At 36.0% G+C, this 6,818-nt stretch overlaps 1 non-coding gene across 1 annotated transcript; it reads left to right on the top strand.

The window, feature by feature from the left end:
* The first annotated feature begins 4,987 nt into the window (after positions 1-4,987).
* TRNAS-GCU (transfer RNA serine (anticodon GCU)) lies at positions 4,988-5,068 on the top strand. Its single transcript has one exon. It is a non-coding gene; the product is annotated as a tRNA-Ser (tRNA).
* The last annotated feature ends 1,750 nt before the right edge of the window (positions 5,069-6,818 follow it).

Here is a 6,818-nt window from a genome sequence, read left to right as displayed (position 1 = left end):
TGCAGTTACATAACTATGGATTGCTGTCTCCAAAAAACTTGATAGAACAATAAACTAAATATATCAGAGACATGAACCGACTCTTATTTACGACTGCATTACCTTTGAAAGCCCACGTTAACATGCGTCGAATTTGTCAGGTCACGAGAGGTAACGTATTCCAGAGCAAATCATCGCAAATGGCGTGGAAAAAGGACCTCAAAAGCGCCTTTCATATATCTCTCGAGTTAGAAACAACACTTCTCCTTCCCCCGAGAAATGTATCGCTGATTTATGTAGTCTCCAAAGAATTTCTGGAGGGTTTAATGGGGCGAGAAGATTCATTGTGTCGTTTGTGGGCCATTTCCCCCAATTCGTCAGTTTCAAATCGATTGCTGTTCCTCCGCTTGTGCTTGACCTCTGATGTGTCAAGCACTTCAAAAGCTTGTAATGACTGACGCCAGATGTCAAATTTTGACAGGTTTCCTGGAGAGCAGAAGTTCTGAGCTGAACGCATTAAGCAAGAGGCCGTCCTGGTATAAGGCCAGGTAATTCTAAGACAGACAGGCTGAATATAGCCAATTACAAGACGAGACTTTGTCTTGTAATTGGTTGTATTCAGTCTGACTGTCTCAGAATGAACTAGCCCCATACCAGCAAGAGGTCTTGCTCTGGGCAGCCAGTAATCCATTTGGCTCTGTCTGTAATGCGTTCAGCTCAAAACTTCTGCTATCCAGTTACTTGTTTTTGCTGTTTTTTTGTGAAGAATCATCATTCAGACGATTTTCTATCTAAAAAGTTTTCTTTCTTTTTTTTATAATAGAAGTAGAGAGAGTGACATACTGCCCAAACAAAACTATGTTTCAGCAAGAAAAGTATTACTGGAATTTAAAGGTAGAATAAGTATTGAGTAAAGATTCATGAAGGAAACTAGATTTACTAATGGAGATGTTGCAAGATAGCACTCATTTGTTCAATAATATCATGGTATATGATTGAGGAAGGTTGATATTCATCTTATGGGGAAGATAAACGAAGAATGAAAGATAATTTGTCAAGTATAATATCTTATACACACGATTACAAAGAACTTTATCCTCATTTATTTTCAGTACCTTTCATTGAAGACAATGCACATTATAATTTAGCAGGTAATCAACACACGACTTTTCTGCAAACTCTTCCGGCTTCTTACCTCTCCAACTCTCTCTCTCTCTCTCTCTCTCTCTCGTGCAGGTATCCACTGGTGTAAATAGTTCTGAAGCGTTCCTAAGAGTTTGCTGAAAAGGTCACAAAAGAAACCAATAGCCTTGTGTAATGTGAAAACATTCCAGTTCCTTCACGTGTCCAGGGCAATTTCTGCCCAGAATTGGAGCCGAGATTTTCTTTCTGGGATTGTCTTGTTCCGTCGGAGACGCCTTTGAGGAAAGGGACATGTGTTGGAATGTGTTTGTAGTGTGTTTGTGTGAGCGTGCGAATTTTCTTTAACAAGTGAAGGTTGTCATCTTGTCTATAGACAAGTTAAAGGAAGACAGGTGGAGTATTTGTCTCTGTCTCTCTGTCTCTCTCTCTCTCTCTCTCTCTCTCTCTCTCTCTCTCTCTCTCTCTCTCTCTCTCTCTCTTTTTATCTCGCATTACGTTTACACACACACACATATATATATATATATATATCTATACATATATATATATATATATATATATATATATATATATATATATATATATATATATATATATATATATGTATGTATGTATGTATGTATGTATGTATATACATATATATATATATATATATATATATATATATATATATATATATATATATATATATATATATTATTCTAAAGAAACACGATTACTTGTTTACAAAGAATATAACTTCACCATGTGTATCTTTGAAATTCCTATCTGAGACAAGTCTAAGATATAGGATTAGAACCTTATTAACGTGTATTGTTGTTGAAAGAAATTAAGGAAAAATTGAAATATTGAGAGAGAGAGAGAGAGAGAGAGAGAGAGAGAGAGAGAGAATCCTAAATCCTTCGTGAAAGCTAACATGCCAATCCCTTTCCTCATGTTCAGTGATCAACAACGTAGAAAATAAAAAGAAAAAAATTATGTCACTCTATCAAAAAAATCCTAAATCCTAAAATTGCAAAGTAAAGAAGCCTCCGGATCCCAATGAACCCAAGGTGAAGGACCGCGATTCCTTTTCTGTTTCAAAGGAGAGTTATTACCATCCTTGAATTTTATGCCCTGCGATCAAACACCTTGGATTTTTGGGGGCAGAAGTATTGCACAAGAACCGTCCATCTCAACTGCAATATTTTAAAGGCCGCATTTATCACTCGATGACGTCACTCAAGCCGCTCACCTGGGTCCTGGGATAATTTGGGAAATGATTCTTGTGAATGTGCGTCAGGGAATTAGGGTGAATTAGTGGGATGTCTGTCTTTATATCAGAGATACCCTGGATACATTCCCGAGATTTAGAAAAATTAATGAGATATCTATCTTTTTATTGGAGATGTCTTGGTTCTACTTCCGAGATAAAATTACAGATTGACGTGAATTAATCGTTTGATATGTAAAAACGACGAGGCCCAGAATTCACTAACTGCTTGAATCAATTACGACGTAATACCACACGTTTTATTCTCTAATAGACAATGAAGAGTTGCTGAGTGATATAACAAGAGAGTTAAGAAAATCTGCCAATGATGCTTTCAAACAAAACTGGTTCGATAATGAAGAAACTCATCTGCATAACTTTATAGTATTTCTAAGTACTTTGAGCTTCTGTATTCGAATGAGAAATAATTATTGCTTTCCCTTTTTTACACGACGAATTCGATTTGAGAAAAACCGAAATTTTTCACCAGAAAAAAAAATGCATTTAACTTTCCAAAACAGGAGAAAATATATATAATTGTACATATATATATATATATATATATATATATATATATATATATATATATATATATATATATATATATATATATATATATATATATATATATATGTATATGTATATATATATATATATATATATATATATATATATATATATATATATATATATATATATATATATATATATAAAGTAGCCTACCAGTCTACACCAAACGCTGGAAACAACAGATGTTCGAGTTGCCGGTGAAGAAATAGCAAAAGAAATCATCGATTTTTGTTGCGGAGTTCAGATGGTGCTCCTTTAGTCCAACCTGTGAAAAGAAATGATGAGTGATTGAAAATAGAAGAGGTTGATGTTTTTGAAGCAGAAAAAAAATGACCAACCTTTAAGCAAAATGGGTAAAATGTATATCAGTATATTAGCAAATAATGTTAATGAATTGAAGAACTAGCAAAAACACGAAAGAGGTGTCTACTAAGCTTTTTCATTTACCTAGAGTTACAGAATAACCTTCTTCCCTTTAAAATCACACACCTGTAAGACCCTGAGGGCAAAAGATTCCCATTTCTTCTTTGGCTTTCTTCAAGAAATACGAACCGTTATCCTGACTTGTGATATGTGGGTCTCTCTCTCTCTCTCTCTCTCTCTCTCTCTCTCTCTCTCTCTCTCTCTCTCTCTCTGTCTCCTTTGCTATGCAAGTTATTGATCGGAAATGGGACACTTTTCGAGTTCAGCGTTGCAGCCAAAATTGATGGTTCCTGGTGGCTTCTGGCTTGTTACCGAACGACACCTGGTTATAACAGAGAGAGAGAGAGAGAGAGAGAGAGAGAGAGAGAGAGAGAGAGAGAGAGAGAGAGAGAGTCTCCATATATGGATTTATTCTTAAAATTTTTTTTTACCTTCGGAATTTTTTTAAATAGTTCATTTTGATTGTAGCATTTTTGTTTTGTTATGAAAAGGCAAAACTATATGGTATAATTCTTCAAAAAAATGCTATTAGCCAAAGGCTCTATTAAGATCTGACCCTAGACCGGAGGTTATATGTAAGGAAAATGTATATAATTCTAGAGTGTATTCAAATAACAGAAGATACCTTAGAGGTAAAGCAACACACGACTAATATCATTTCTCTCAGGAACTTGGAACGTATTTTTGAACTCGTAACTGTTGCTGATGAAAATTCTGAAGAACTTTATCCACAGGGGAAAAGGCTGATCTTCGCTTAATCCCTGCCAGTAGGCATTGAGAAATTGTAAAAAGAGCAGAGGACTAGTTTATAAAGTAAAGAATTATGGATAACATCAAACCAGTGTACCTTTGCCTTAAAGAGACCACAAAAGTGGCCCCAAAGAAGAGAACTGGAGTGGAAGCTATTTGATACAGATGATCACATTCCCAGATTATGAAGTCCTGAGTTGACCAAATGGGATAAACGTCGAAATAATATTGTAGACTCTATAATGGAAGTTCGTTCCTATTCTTATTTCATGTATTAAGTCCTTCTATATGTCATACTATTTATAAACTGTGAGCTTTAGGGTGCGTCTAAACCGTGGTAAAACGTGTCATAAATGCACGTTGGTAACTTATCGCACACATATCACATACACATTGAATACAAGCCAGCAACTTATCGGTAGTCATGACCAGTGCTTCATACGATTATCCAGCATTGTCCAACGATTCGTCCTCCACTTACAGTCGCTACCTTGTTTTCAACATGTTTTGACATGTGAGGGATGTTTGCGACATGTATAGGACACGTTTATTACCATAAACATATTGAATACTTATTGGTAGTCATGACCAGTGCTTCAAACGATTATTTAGGATTCGTTGTCCACTTACGGTCGCTGACTTGTTTTCAACATGTTATCGACATATGCGTGAAAGCTAGCGACATTCATGGCAAGTTAAAGACCATAAATGTGTTTTACCGCAGCTTAGGCGCAGCATCAGGATACAGCCTCAGTAGACGTCAGATATAATCTTATTCTCAGCTCTACCAGGTAAACCACTCGGGCTATATGAGTGCTCCCTCAATCAGGTCCCTTATCTTAAGAGCTCACATTTTGACCTCATGTCCACAACGAGGTGGCCGAGTGATTAGGCGTTGGACTGCTAATCCAACAGGGTCTCCCTGCGTGGGTTCGAATCCCATCCTCGTCGAGAGATCCCTTTTCTGATCCCGTAGAAATAGGACTAGCGCTTTCAGCTCACAGCTGAACGAACATCTTTCGATCCCCGATCTAGTGAGAAGGGCATATGTTTTGTGTTCTTGAAACGATCAGAAATATATTTGTTGCCATTGGCAGTGAATTAGGTGCCTGTTTAATTACCTGACTGTTGGTGGTCGCTGTTATAGAAATGAAAGGGAAAGGGAATGCAACCAAATACTATGATTCCACACACCCGCAGCTTAACCCTTTCTTCCAAGGTAGTGAAACGTTTCATAGAATATATTTTAGAGTTTACCTGTTGCTCGCATACGCACGCACAAACACATGCACACACACACACACACAAAAGACTAATCATATTACCAAGATTTTGCGGAAGATTATCGGCCCTCAATTTAATAAGGAGTTTTTTCAGTATTCAAGATATTATGTCAAAGATTGATTATACCTCCCTTGCAACTTTAATCATAAATTCTTTTGACTCAGTATGATAATGATATTGCAGATTAAGGAATTCCTTTTTTTTCTTGGCAGGAATGGAGTTGCTAGATATATTAGCAAATACCTGAAATATGGAATAAGGTAATATTTTGCAAACTCTGGTAAGAAACTTGTTTGAAAGGAACGTATATATCCTTGGGGACGTGGGGGTGCCTTAGGAGGGGGAACGAAGATAGCTGGGAGGGGGGGGGGCGTTCTCTACCCCGTTAAATTACTGAGAAAGTGTTGGAGGGAATAATTCATTACCAACTCAGTTGTTTACAATTTTAGAAATTGATTAAGGAGAATAAAAAACTCAAGGTATTATGTGAATTAATTTACAATATGAATGATATAATTGTGAAAAGAAAGTGAGGTATTTATTGAAATACCTGACAGAAAACTTCGAAAGCTGTATGAATGTACGAAAAATATATCAAAATCCGTATGCCTTGAGCATGAAATTCATGCAGTATGTTTCACTTTTCCTGTATATAATCGTACAATCCTGTTTCATCTTTTTTTTGTCCCTTATTTCTAAGCTGTAGGATTTACATCACAACTAAGCAGTCTACACAGAGCAAAATATATTTCCTTAGTAATCAACAAAGTGATATTTCAGAGAACGAAAGCCTTTGACGTCAAAGAACAAACACTGAATTTGTTTTGGGCACAAGCAAAGCTTCTGAGGCCATCATCAGAAATTCATATCCTCTTTATTACGAATTCTGTGAACAGCCGGAAGCTCTTTGCCACCATAAGGGATATCCTTCACCTTCCACTTTCTACAAATATTCAGTTATTTTACCAGAGAAATCTCCGAACAAAGATGTATTGCTGGGACAATTCTGTGTGTGTGTGTGTGTCTCTCTCTCTCTTTCTCTTTCTCTCTCTCTCTCTATATATATATATATATATATATATATATATATATATATATATATATATATATATATATATATATATATATATATATATATATATATATATATATATATATATATATTCAGGACAGCAATCTCTCGACATGGTTGCATGTTGACTGAACGCTGGTGAATTATTGTTAAAGAATGAGACACCTGACATTTGAAATTCTAAATGGCTCGCTATGGCATAATTCTTTATTTACACTTGACACGTCATCCCAGTACTAAGAGATTTTTTGGTCACGTGACGCCTGTTCCTCTGTCCAGAATCTCTTCAGTTACTAATATTCAAAGATATGCCAGCGCTATTTGACAGGGCAAAAGTCTTGGGAA

This window comes from Macrobrachium rosenbergii, chromosome 3 (genome assembly GCF_040412425.1).
Source record: "Macrobrachium rosenbergii isolate ZJJX-2024 chromosome 3, ASM4041242v1, whole genome shotgun sequence".
NCBI classification, from domain to species: Eukaryota; Metazoa; Arthropoda; class Malacostraca; order Decapoda; family Palaemonidae; genus Macrobrachium; species Macrobrachium rosenbergii.
Note: the sequence above shows the minus strand (reverse complement) of the source record. Positions and strands in the feature narration are given on the sequence as shown.